Source organism: Pinus tabuliformis, chromosome 1_2 (assembly GCF_031772625.1).
Source record: "Pinus tabuliformis cultivar Carrire ecotype Pingquan chromosome 1_2, CPIR1, whole genome shotgun sequence".
Taxonomy (NCBI): domain Eukaryota; kingdom Viridiplantae; phylum Streptophyta; class Pinopsida; order Pinales; family Pinaceae; genus Pinus; species Pinus tabuliformis.
In genome coordinates this window covers 125,634,482-125,647,791 of record NC_142298.1, presented here as the reverse complement: position 1 = coordinate 125,647,791, position 13,310 = coordinate 125,634,482, and positions in this window count along the sequence as shown.

Sequence of the window (13,310 nt, the reverse complement as noted above, 5' to 3'; positions counted from 1 at the left end):
ACGACCGTCAAAAGAATATAGTGTCAATGGTGAATCAAATATCAATGACCATTACCATGAGAAGTTTTACGCGAAGTTCAAGCTCGTTAAAAATTAAACCTAGCAATGAGCATATGTTCCACCAAAGTTTAAGCTCATTAAAAAATCATCCCACCTCTGGTAAATAACCATTCTGAATGCATTATCATCAACTTTTGAGCCTTGGTCATGTTCTTACCATCACCTCCACTCCGTTGTTGCCGATCATTCACCTCCATTTGATTGTTTACCCCTTTTGAGGAACAACTACGATGAGTGATCCTATTTGCCGCCATTTTACACTGCTGTGATTGGAAAGTTCCAAACCTTACTTGGAAATAGCTAATATCTGAAAACATCACTCGTTCCTCAAAAAACGAATCTCCTTTAAGCTCCTTTCATCTAACTCGTAAAATATGAAAATATTGTCGAGAAATTGGCCTCTCCAGCTTGTTAAATTGATTGGAAGTGCTATCCCTCCTCTATATTTTAATCTTTTTGGACTTGAGGGATTATTACGCAAAAAGATCGAGCGTTTGTCTTGTTCAGCTTGTTAAAACTATCGAAAAGTCATCCCTTTCGCATTTTTTTATACTTTTTCGAACTCAAGGGATTATGTTATGAAAAAGGAATATTGGAGTCCTCTTTCCATCTCTTTTCTGACTCTCTAAAAGTGAAAAGGACTGAGTTATCCTTGTCGTTAAACTCGTTAAAACAATACCGACAAACTTGTCCATTCAGACAAGAGCGAGTTTCATTGTTGCTAGGCTCGTTAAAACATAGCAACGGGTTTGCCCAAAGGGAAAATTATTGAACAAGCATATGTTATCCTCCTCAAGCTTGACAAAAATAAAGAGGTATTGGTCAGAAATGACTAGGGAAAATTAGGAAGAAAACTTAAAGAAACTTTATTGGTAACAAGTCGCTCTTGAACATGACACTTTCACTCCATCACCATGATTGAGTCGGGTTGGGTTTTTCCATTCACCATCATATCACCATTGGTGCACCGTACCATCCACTTTTGGGGTTAATGATACCAATCCATTTTAGTGTCGCCGATATGTTCAAGAGAAGCCACTCAGAGAATTCATTTACCTAGCTTATGTCTCATCCACTACAATACCTTCACGCTTCATTCTTTCATGACTGTCATCCTGAACCTTGTATCATCAGATCCTTTTCACCTCTACAAAATCATTTTCTTCGTTCCGTGTCATAGATGTGGGATCCATCAATGCCCTCCTACAACGGGTCACTTCTTGTCGACATCAGCTCATTATCCAAGAAGCCGACCTAGGAACAACCCTTCCAGTACTTTGAAGTCGTCATGCCTCAATGGCAAGTTTCTCACTTCCGGTGACAGGTTTACACTAATGGCCTTCAACCGAAAGACTTTGCATGGTGTTTGACATCAACTCATGCATCTACACCACGTGAATTGTACTGCAGTACCTTGAGGGTCATCATCATCATCGGTGATTCCTCTCGCATCTGTTAACAGCTTACATCATTGGCTGGTAATCAGGCGATGTCCTTCCATGTTCGACATCAGAACATATTTTCACATGGATTGACTTCTACTTTCGGGCGGATATTGAAAGAGTTTTGAAGACCCCGGATCTAGTTTCATCCATCTGGGCTGTGATATAATCAATAAAATAAAGACATCAAATATAGACCATTGTTGCACAGATAATCATCCAAACTAAGGGATGATGGCTCTACCAGAATCATCAGTCTGCACATAGACGGTTGTCTGTCCTATGTACATGAAAATGAATTTATCAAGCTCAGCATGAGAATGCCTGCCTCAGCTAGATCATGAAAATATTATGAAGATAATGTATTGTATTGTATCTTATTACAGGTCACCTTCCAGTGCGAAAAACCTCGGATCCTCATTATAAAGCATTTCACCCAACGTCAAAAGATTTACGACCTCATGCTTTAGGGGGCAACTGTTATAGACATATTTGGGCACTGCAACCCCAATCACATATGTCCATAAACCAAAGGCTTCTAAGTCCCTAAAAGTGTTGTTTCATACCCTAAAGGAGCAAGGTCAGCTGATTACATAATCTCCCAGAAGTTCTCCATGAAAAACTACTCAGAATTGGTCAAAGCAGGACAATACAGATTGCCTAATGCTAAAGGTGTGATGCATCTCACTTGCTACATGAAAAAAGTGCAATGCATACTGGAAAGCCCTTCCATAGGGTGTGATGAGTGAGAGCAGACAAATGGCACAAGCAGTTTGCTAGGTGGAAACCTAGACAATCTTCTAGAAACTGCTCATTTGATACTTGCCTCTCTGAGTTCGCCCAAGGATGAGTAAGAGATCTAAAATCTCCATGTGGAACCAGGAACTATCAAAGAGATGACACTAATCAAAATCCCAGAAGCTGACTCACCTCCCCGCAAATATCTATAAATGGATCCCTCATCCAAGAGATCCAAAGGTTGGAATTGGCTAATTTGCAAAGAGGTCAGACTCTCTAAAAGTGAAAAGGACCGAGTTATACTTGTCGTTAAACTCGTTAAAAAAATAGCAAAAAACTTGCCCATTCAGACAAGAGCAAGTTTCACTGTTGCTAGGCTCGTTAAAAAATAGCAACGGGTTTGCCCAAAGGGAAAATTCTTGAACAAGCATATGTTATCCTCCTCAAGCTTGACAAAAATAAAGAGGTATTGGTCAGAAATGACTAGGGAAAATTAGGAAGAAAACTTAAAGAAACTTTATTGGTAGTAGGTCGCTCTTGAACATGACACTTTCACTCCATCACCATGATCGAGTCAGGTTGGGTTATTCTGTTCACCGGTCATATCACCATTGGTGCACCGTACCATCCACTTTTGGGGTTAATGCTACCAATCCATTTTAGTTTCGCCGATATGTTCAAGAGAAGTCGCTCAGAGAATTCATCTACCTAGCTTGTGTCTCATCCACTATAATACCTTCACGCTTCATTCTTTCATGACCGCATCCTGAACCTTGTCTCATCAGATCGTTTTCACCTCTACAAAATCATTTTCTCCATTCCGTGTTGTAGATGTGGGATCCATCAATGCCCTCCTACGACGGGTCACTTCTTTTCGACATCAGCTCATTATCCAAGAAGCCAACCTAGGAACAACCCTTCTTGTACTTTGAAGCTTGCATGCCTCAATGGCAAGTTTCTCACTTCCGGTGATAGGTTTACACTAATGGCCTTCAACCAAAAGACTTTGCGTGGTGTTTTACATCAACTCATGCATCCACACCACGTGAATTATACTGCAGTACCTTGAGGGTCATCATCATCATCGGTGATTCCTATCGTGTCTGTTAATAGCTTACATCATCGGCTAGTAATCAGGCAATGTCCTTCCATGTTCGACATCAGAACATCTTTTCACATGGATTGACTTCTACTTTCGGGCGAAGATTGAACGAGTTTTGAAGACCCCAGATCTAGTTTCATCCATTCGGGCTGCGATATAATCACGAAAATAAAGACATCAAATGTAGACCATTGCTGCATAGATAATCATCCAAACTAAGGGATGATGGCTCTACCAGAATCATCAGTCTGCACATAGACGGTTGTCTGTCCTATGTACATGAAAATGAATTTATCAAGCTGAGCATGGGAATTCCTGCCTCAGATAGATCATGAAAATATTATGAAGATAATGTATTGTATTGTATCTTATTACTGGTCACCTTCCAGTGCAAAAAACCTCAGGTCCTCATTATAAAGCATTTCACCCGACATCAAAAGATTTATGAACTCATGTTAAGGGGCAATTGTTATAGACATATTTTGGCACTGCAACCCCAATCACATATGTCCATAAACCAAAAGCTTCTAAGACCCTAAAAGTGTTGTTTCATACCCTAAAGGAGCAAGGTCAGCTGATTACATCATCTCCCAGAAGCTCTCCATGAAAAACTACTCAGAATTGGTCAAAGCAAGACAATACAGACTGCCCAATGCTAAAGGTGTGATGCATCTCACTTGCTACATGAAAAAAGTGCAATGCATACTGGAAAGCCCTTCCATAGGGTGTGATGAGTGAGAGTAGACAAATGGCACAAGCAGTTTGCTAGGTGGAAACCTAGAGAATCTTCTAGAAACTACTCATTTGACACTTGCCTCTCTGAGTTCGCCCAAGGATGAGTAAGAGATCTAAAATCTCCATGTGGAACCAGGAACTATCAAAGAGATGACACTAATAAAAATCCCAGAAGCTGACTCACCCCCCTGCAAATATCTATAAATGGATCCCTCATCCAAGAGATCCAAAGGTTGGAATTGGGTAATTTACAAAGAGGTGTTGCTGGTTTCTCTTTGAAGACATTGTTGGGTGATCTTGCTTTGTGTGAGGTGAAGAGGGCTTTCAAGCTGGGAGGATGGCACTGGGTCAAGCTAGGTGGTTGTAATCCTCTCTTCTATGACTTTTACTAATAAAGCTATTTGATTTTTCCTCCATATTCTTGTGTATCTTTGAAAATTGTGTTGTTATATGCATTTATATGGTCAATATATATCTGATCCTATATTGTTTATAGTGAAAGATCTCTATGCTTTGATGGTATTATGTTGCTGTGAATATACAGGTGCTCTTTGAAGATGGACAAGTAAGGAAGCAGTGGCGATATTCTATCAAAGGGGAAAGGAAACAAGCAAGGAGCCAAGTAGAAGATTGAGGTTGGTACTCTTTGCTTCGTTCTCATCTCTGTCTCGTAAAGGAAAAGAAAGTAACTTTAATATGTTTGTTTCTAAGATAGCTACTCATCTTAGTGGGACTAGTAGTTCTGAATAGACACTAGATTTCCCGATAACAAGTCTTCATAACATGAATGTGAACTTTCATCTTTATCCTTCCTTTCCTGATATGACTGCAAATTTTCGGATGATCTTTGTACCGAGACTCCTGCTGAACAAGACAATGAAGCTAGCTGCCCAATCACATTTTTATCACCTCTATTTTAAAGCTCATTACCAGCTAATGGAGAAAAACTTTGACTATAGATATCATCTAAAACATTAGCTATTGGATCATGAAAAACTTGGGAAAACTGCTGCAACCTATTACATATTGATTCCATTGAGACCTCATAATTTTCTATAACCTGCTCATTCTTAATTATAGATATACTATGAAAATTTCCCTTCAAAAACTGAAATGTTTCAAAGCATAATGGTAAAGAATTTTCCTACATCATTTGATCACATATCTCAGTATCCAAGTCTTCATCTGCAACCTGACATTCAATGGCATTAGGGGGCTGCAAATCTATATCTGAGGAGCCTTAATCAAGGATTGCATTGCCCTCTTGATTGTCAAGATCAAAACTTAATGATTGTTGATTTCTGATTTCTTAAAAGTTGTCTTTGGTGAACTGAAATGAAGCGAAACAAATAGGAAAATATCCTTCACTTACTTCCAAATTTTCTGCACTTTCCTTCTCACTATCAGAGCTGAAATGCATTGGATGATCACTGTATACGAGCTACTGAAACTAAAGTTCTTCCTCCCACAAATCAGCTGTTGACTGGTCTGCAAGATTTTCTTATGTTTGGAGAACATAATCATCGTCATACTAATCAAACTTAGGAAAATCATCCATATAAACAATATCATCAAGCATGCATGTCAGATCAACAAATATTTCCTCTGCAAGCTGATATATAAAACAATCATTATCATATCTATGACAACTGGGATAAGAAAGAAAATATTTTGGATCACCCACTTTTTTTCTTTAATCAACGAGCCATGGTCCTGAACATCATACTTATTCCTCGTGATGACTTTCTGCATCATCTCTTCCACTGCACTTACCAAAATGTCGATCTTTACCCCTAATTATGTCAAGTTCTCAGCATCTATGTTCTCCCTCTCCTTTTCTTTCAACTCTACGCTTCTGATCGACAAATTTGCTTCTACATCTTTTGCACTATTTTGCATCTTTTCAAGTGTTGCAAGGTTCCTTTCTCTCAGCTGAAGATCCATTTCTGTATCAAATGGTTTGGGATAGTTCAAGAGAGTTTAGCGAGGAAGAGGTCTTATATTAGTAGGCAGCGAACAATATACTTGGTTAAATCTACCTCAAAGTTGTTGTACTGTTTTCCTTAGATGTCCTTTTAGCTGGTTATACTCTTCTAGAATCAAGAAAGGGTTCTCTTTGACCACTCACTTGTTGAGGAAAACTTTGATGAACTACTGGAAATCTGAGATGCTCACAGTTTGTAGGTTTTTGAACCAACTCTTGACTTTTCCTTACAAAGAAAGAGAAAACAACCTAATACTGATAGAATCTTCATCAACTTCAAAAAGGTCGAGGAAAGTCTCAAAATTCAGCATACGTCTCTCAGCAGTGATGTTGTTACATTCACCATCAAACCTTGGCAGTTATAGGTAATGATTTTCATAGAAATCATGGAATATGGGAGGTAAAATCAGAGGCTTATATCTATCTAGGACTGTAGAAGGTGTATGTACACTAGTTGTAGGATTAGTTTTAGTCTCTTTAGGCTCATCAACTCGAAAAGGATATGAACAAGTTTTAGGTAAGAGGTCGTGATCTTGATCAACATCAAAGGGAAATTCACTATTTACACTCTTAAAATAGGCGTAATCAAATACATGACTTTGATCATGTTTTTCATACAACAAACTCTGGAAAACTTTTAGGATGGTTTCATGAAAGGAGAAGAAGTATTTTACAAGAAAGTAAATTACATATTGAATGCAATTCCATTTTGAGTACCTGACTTTTCCTTATGATCCTTCCATATTCCTACTGGCAAGGTTGATCATCCACTGGAAGCTTCACAATCTATTTTTCTTGTGAAAGGAAAATTTCACCTGGCTTTTGCCAGAACTCCAAGCATAGGAAGTAGTGCATCAATCCTAGGTCCTTCATCTCAAATTCGGAAGCCAACTTCCTCTTGCATTGATGAATGAGAGGGCTTGCACCTATCATAAATAGATCGTCCACATAAAGTACCAAGATGAGAGGTCTATCATTTTCAACCTTGAAGTAAAGGTTCATATCAACTTCGCTTCTTGTAAAACCCAACTTCATCAGATAGTTATCGATCCTCTCATACCAAGCTTGAAGATCTTGCTTCAATCCATAGAGGGATTTATTTAGCTTTCATACATGTGTCTTCCAATATTGAACTTCGAACCGCTTGGGTTTTTCAACATATACTTCCTTCTTAAGTGAGCCATGTAGGAAGGTGGTCTTGACATCCATTTGATGAAAATTTTTTCCTTGAGAGGAAGAGATAGCAATGATCAAACGGATGGTGGTATATTGGGAAATTGGTGGAAATATCTCATCATAGTCTACACCTTATTTTTGATCGAAGCCTCGAGAAAGAAACCTAGCCTTGAACTTTTCAGCACTTCCATCAGCTCCATGCTTCATCTTGTAGAGCCATTTCAAGGTGACAAAATATTTGGCCTTGGGTCTAGGTATCACATCCCAGACATTATTTTTCATAATTGACTCATACTCTTCGTTCATAGCATCCTTCCAAACTTGGTGCTTTGAAACTTCTTTGAATGTATGAGGCTCAATTTGAACAACGGTGCTCATGGTAGCTAAGTACCCTTGGTACCTATTTGGCTTATTACTTTCATGAAATGTCCCCCTTGGTGAAATATGTCTCTCAGCATCTTTGATAGTGTCCCTAAGCCATGAGTGTTATAGTCATTTTTGTGCCTCGCGTCAAGGAGCAGGAAATGTCGATAATTACAGGGATCCTCAGTCCCTAAACTTGTTGTTCTTACCCCTATAAGAGCAAGGTCATCAATCAACAGCACTTCCAATCAGTTCTCCACCTGAAAACACTTCAGAACAGGCTTATTTTGGATCATGTCAGCTGCTTAACTGAGCTTCTGTGCTGTATTGCAACTGTCCCACTCTGTACCTGCGCTGGAAGTCAAAAACAATGAAGGCTACCTGCGCTGGGCGAGATTGGCCAAGTGGCACAGTCATCCTGCAAGGTGTCAATTGCCCAGGAAGCTTCCAAACTGACACTTGGGTCATGAGATTCGCCCTGTGATGAGTAAGAGGTACTTGATCACCATGTGTAAGCAAGGATCTCCAAGTGGACACAGGAACTGAAGATTAACTGAAGATGGAGAGAACACAAGGCAGCTTCATGTCAGTCTCAAGCTGACTCATCCTTTCCTCTTCTCTCCTATATATAGAGCTCTTCTATGAGGTCTAAGGAGGCTGGAATTTTGTATAAGCAAGGAGGTGCTGTTAGTATACTGCCAGGATTATTGGGTGATTGTTTTACTAGAGGTGAAGAAGAGAGTTCTTGCTGCCGAGGAGGTGCTGCTGGATTGGGGCCAACATCATTGGTTGTAACTTCCTCTGGAACCCTGTTACTTTCTATCAATAAAGTTTGCATGTTCTTCTATATACTTGTTTTACATAGATGCTTTTGTGTTTACATGTATATTTGATGCAACCTAATCCATGCTTCAATTATGATTGCTTGTATCTCGTAGTTTGCTCCCTTTTGTTGTGCAGATTCTGTGTGTAGCTGGATCGGCTTGGAGAGTAAAGAGCTGGGAACGGGATACAAAGCGAGAAGGACAAGGATCGACTAAGCGCAAGACACCAGGTTGGTTGATCCTCTTTCTATTCTCTCTGTGCTTTTATAAAGATGAACATGAAAACTTTGTCATTCAGTTGTTGCTAAAGTCTGTCACCTTTAGAAAGGGTTAGTGTCATCCGCATCGGATACTTTTCCCCACAACAAACTGGCGACTCCGCTGGGGAAAGAGATTGATTTGCGGCAGCGAATAGAACCACTCTTCGGATAATAAGAAAGAGGCAAGCCTCCCTCGATAATACCAATGTTTTATCTTTGAGTAGTGTTCTTCTATTGTCACAATAGCTGTTTGTTAAAAGTGGGCCGACAGGAAGTCTGAGTACTGCGTAAGACCCCTTAAAATAACGAGAAGACAAGTATCGTTAGCATTAGATTAGCAAGATGACAAATAACTGTGAACACCCAAAGAAAAGCAGAAGTAGAAGAGAGGAGGGGCAACCTCGAAATTCTATCCTATACCTGGGGGCATGCAAACTTTCTGGAGTGCAAGCTAGGGGCGGTTATTTATCTGGTTTTAAGATTAGCCGTTTCCAAACTTGCATGAAAGAAAGCCTGTGGGGCAGAAGTAAAATTTGCCAAAATAAGAGCATAGCTGTAGTAAGGCATAAGCTCTATAAAAATTGGTCCTTATAGGAGGCATTCTTATGACTGGTATATCGAGCAGTTTTAGCATATAGTTCATGCTCGTTAAAAAATAAACGCGAATTTCGAGCAGTTTTAGGCCTGAATTTATGCTCGTTAAAAAATAGAAAAGTGTGAGCAAATGTTTCCCCCAGAGTTCAAGCTCATGGAAAAAAATGAACCGGTAAATAACCTTTTGAGATCGTAAATTCATTAGCCATAAGAACCTTGATCGTGTTTTCATCCACCACCTCCACCGTTCATTTGGCCGATCATTCACTTCCATTGGTGTGTTTACCTCTTTTGAGAAACAGCTGCGAAGAGTGATTTCATCTAGCCATCCTTGTGACACTGCCGTGATTGGAATTTCCAACCTGTACCTGGAATCTGTAGCTATCCCTGTTTATCACTCGTTCCTCAAAAGACGAGTCTTCTTTCAGCTCTTTTCACTGACTTGTAAAATATGAAAAGTTTGCCGAGTTTTGGCCTTCCAGCTCGTTAAAATGACCGGAACGCTATCCCTCCTCTAAATTTTAATCTTTTTGGACTTGAGGGATTATTGCACAAAAGTATCGAGCGCTTGCCTGGTTCAGCTCGTTAAAATACCGAACAGCCATCCCTTCTGTATTGTTTTAAGGGGTCTTACGCAGTACTCAGACTTCCTGTCGGCCCACTTTTAACAAACAGCTATTGTGACAATAGAAGAACACTACTCAAAGATAAAACATTGGTATTATCGAGGGAGGCTTGCCTCTTTCTTATTATCCGAAGAGTGGTTCTATTCGCTGCCGCAAATCAATCTCTTTCTTCGGCGGTGTCTATCATTGGGTTGTCCAAAGATGGTTACCCTCTGTCACAACAATACGGTCTCCTTCTTAGTTTACTGCCCCTGCTTATCCTTCAAAACATATGTTTCGATGGGCGAGGCTTGAATTTAAAGATGGTGACTACTTGTTATAATAAGGGAATTCCTACTTGGGCATTGCCCACTTTTTTAGACAAAGGTGAATGATTCCCAAACACATAACTTTAACAAAAGATCATTATTCTAGAACAACCCCACTTCCTTCGGACGGGGTACGGACTAGTCATGTTCTCCTGCGGAAATTCTTCCTTATACCCGGAGTTTCTTCTGCCCGAAGCAGACCAGGGTGCATGCCCCCTGGGTCCTAGTCTTTCTTTCCGAATTACTCGCGCTCATCGGGAAGGAGGACTGGGGGCGGAGGCGAATCTTGAGTGAACAGACCATTTAGGATTGGTATTTGACTATTTGCGATGCGAGATCCCGGAAATGAAAGCTGGTCTACGAGCTTGACCACCCTTCCTTCGTGGGTATGGACTACCGAGGTGATCCGGACTTGGTGCTTCCGGATGGCGAGCAATGGGGTGCTATTGGTAAAATCTCTGACCATATCACTGTTTATTGTTTTCATTCATGATGTTTACTGTTCAAAACTGATCAAACTCTTGGGTGTATGCAGATGTTGGTCCTGTTCGTCCAGTAGCTCGTCCACGGTCGCCAGTTGCTGCCCCAGCAGCAGAGCCTACTAGGAGAGTTGTTATTCGCGACCTTGGTGATACTGAGATACTTGCAGCTGTGCAGGAGCAGGTTGAGAGCCTTACTCGTGGCCTTCCGGATGTACAGATTGACGAGTTACCTTTACAGTTGCAGCGACACACCATCGGCGTGCCATAGTAAGCAAGGAATTAGCTGACGAAAAAGGAATTATGGAGTTGACTTTCTGTACCTTTTTAGACTCTCTAAAAATGAAAAGGACCGAGTTTTCCTTGTCGTTAGACTCGTTAAAATGATTAAATAGCGACAAACTTGTCTTTAGACGAGAACGAGTTTCCCTATCGCTAGGCTCGTTAAATCTTAGCGATGGGCTTGCCCGAAGGGCAGGTTATAGAACAAGCATATGTTATCCTCCTCAAGCTTGACAAAAATAAAGAGGTACTGGTCAGAAATGACTGGGGAAAAATTGGGAGAACATCAAAGTTTAGAGGTAGCGAGTCACTCTTGAACATGACACTTTTCTTCCGTATCACATCGGGTTGGGTTGTCTCATTCACCAGTTTCATCACCATGGTCCTCGCCACACCATCCATTCGGGGTAATGCTACTGATCCATCACATCAGTGTCGTTATATGTTCAAGAGGGGTCATTCAGAAAGTGTCAACCGTGTCCCATCCACTACCATACATTTTACTTCATCCATTTCATGATCGCCACCCTGAATCATATGTCACAGTTTGTTTCACCTCCACTAAATCATTAGCTCCGTTCCGTGTCATTGATGTGGGATTCATCAAAGCCCTCCTTTGACGGATCACTTCTTTTCGACTTCAGCTCATTATCCAAGAAGTCGATCTAGGAACACCCCCATCAGTACTTTGAAGCTTGCATGCCTCAATGGCAAGTTTCTCACTTCCGGCGACAGGTATACATCAATGACCTTCGACCAGAAGATTTTGCGTGGTGTTCGACGCCAAGTCCTTTATTCACGCCACGTGAATTGTACTGCCGTACCTTGAGGGTCATCGTCATTATTGGTGATTCCTCTCGCGCTTGTTAACGGTTTTCATTATTGACCGGTAATCAAGCGATGTCTTTCCATGTTCGACTTCAGCGTAATTCTCACATGGATCGACTTGTACTTAGAGTGAAGATCGAACGAGTTTGAAGACCCCGGATCTAGTTTCATCCATCCGGGCTGCGATATATATTCAGGAAATATAAAAGCATTTGCCATGTACATCATTGCAACAGATGATCATCCTCCTCAAAGGATGATAATTTTAGCGGAAGATTATCAGTCTGTCTTCAGACGATCGTCTGTCATATGTACCAAAATGTATTTATAGAAAGCTGAGCATGGGAATACCCGCCTCAGCTAGATCATGAGAATAATGATGAATGAAAGATAATGTATTGTATTGTATTGTATTACAGGGCACTCTCCTCAGCACTGGAACGAACTTCGGACCCTCTAGCTAAAGCATTTCACCCGATTAACGGCCTCATACTTTAGGGGGCAACTGTTATAGTCATTTTTGTGCCTCGCGTCAAGGAGCAGGAAATGTCGATAATTACAGGGATCCTCAGTCCCTAAACATGTTGTTCTTACCCCTATAAGAGCAAGGTCATCAATCAACAGCACTTCCAATCAGTTCTCCACCTGAAAACACTTCAGAACAGGCTTATTTTGGATCATGTCAGCTGCTTAACTGAGCTTCTGCGCTGTATTGCAACTGTCCCACTCTGTACCTGCGCTGGAAGTCAAAAACAATGAAGGCTACCTGCGCTGGGCGAGATTGGCCAAGTGGCACAGTCATCCTGCAAGGTGTCAATTGCCCAGGAAGCTTCCAAACTGACACTTGGGTCATGAGATTCGCCCTGTGATGAGTAAGAGGTACTTGATCACCATGTGTAAGCAAGGATCTCCAAGTGGACACAGGAACTGAAGATTAACTGAAGATGGAGAGAACACAAGGCAGCTTCATGTCAGTCTCAAGCTGACTCATCCTTTCCTCTTCTCTCCTATATATAGAGCTCTTCTATGAGGTCTAAGGAGGCTGGAATTTTGTATAAGCAAGGAGGTGCTGTTAGTATACTGCCAGGATTATTGGGTGATTGTTTTACTAGAGGTGAAGAAGAGAGTTCTTGCTGCCGAGGAGGTGCTGCTGGATTGGGGCCAACATCATTGGTTGTAACTTCCTCTGGAACCCTGTTACTTTCTATCAATAAAGTTTGCATGTTCTTCTATATACTTGTTTTACATAGATGCTTTTGTGTTTACATGTATATTTGATGCAACCTAATCCATGCTTCAATTATGATTGCTTGTATCTCGTAGTTTGCTCCCTTTTGTTGTGCAGATTATGTGTGTAGCTGGATCGGCTTAGAGAGTAAAGAGCTGGGAACGGGATACAAAGCGAGAAGGACAAGGATCGACTAAGCGCAAGACACCAGGTTGGTTGATCCTCTTTCTATTCTCTCTGTGCTTTTATAAAGATGAACATGAAAACTTTGTCATTCAGTT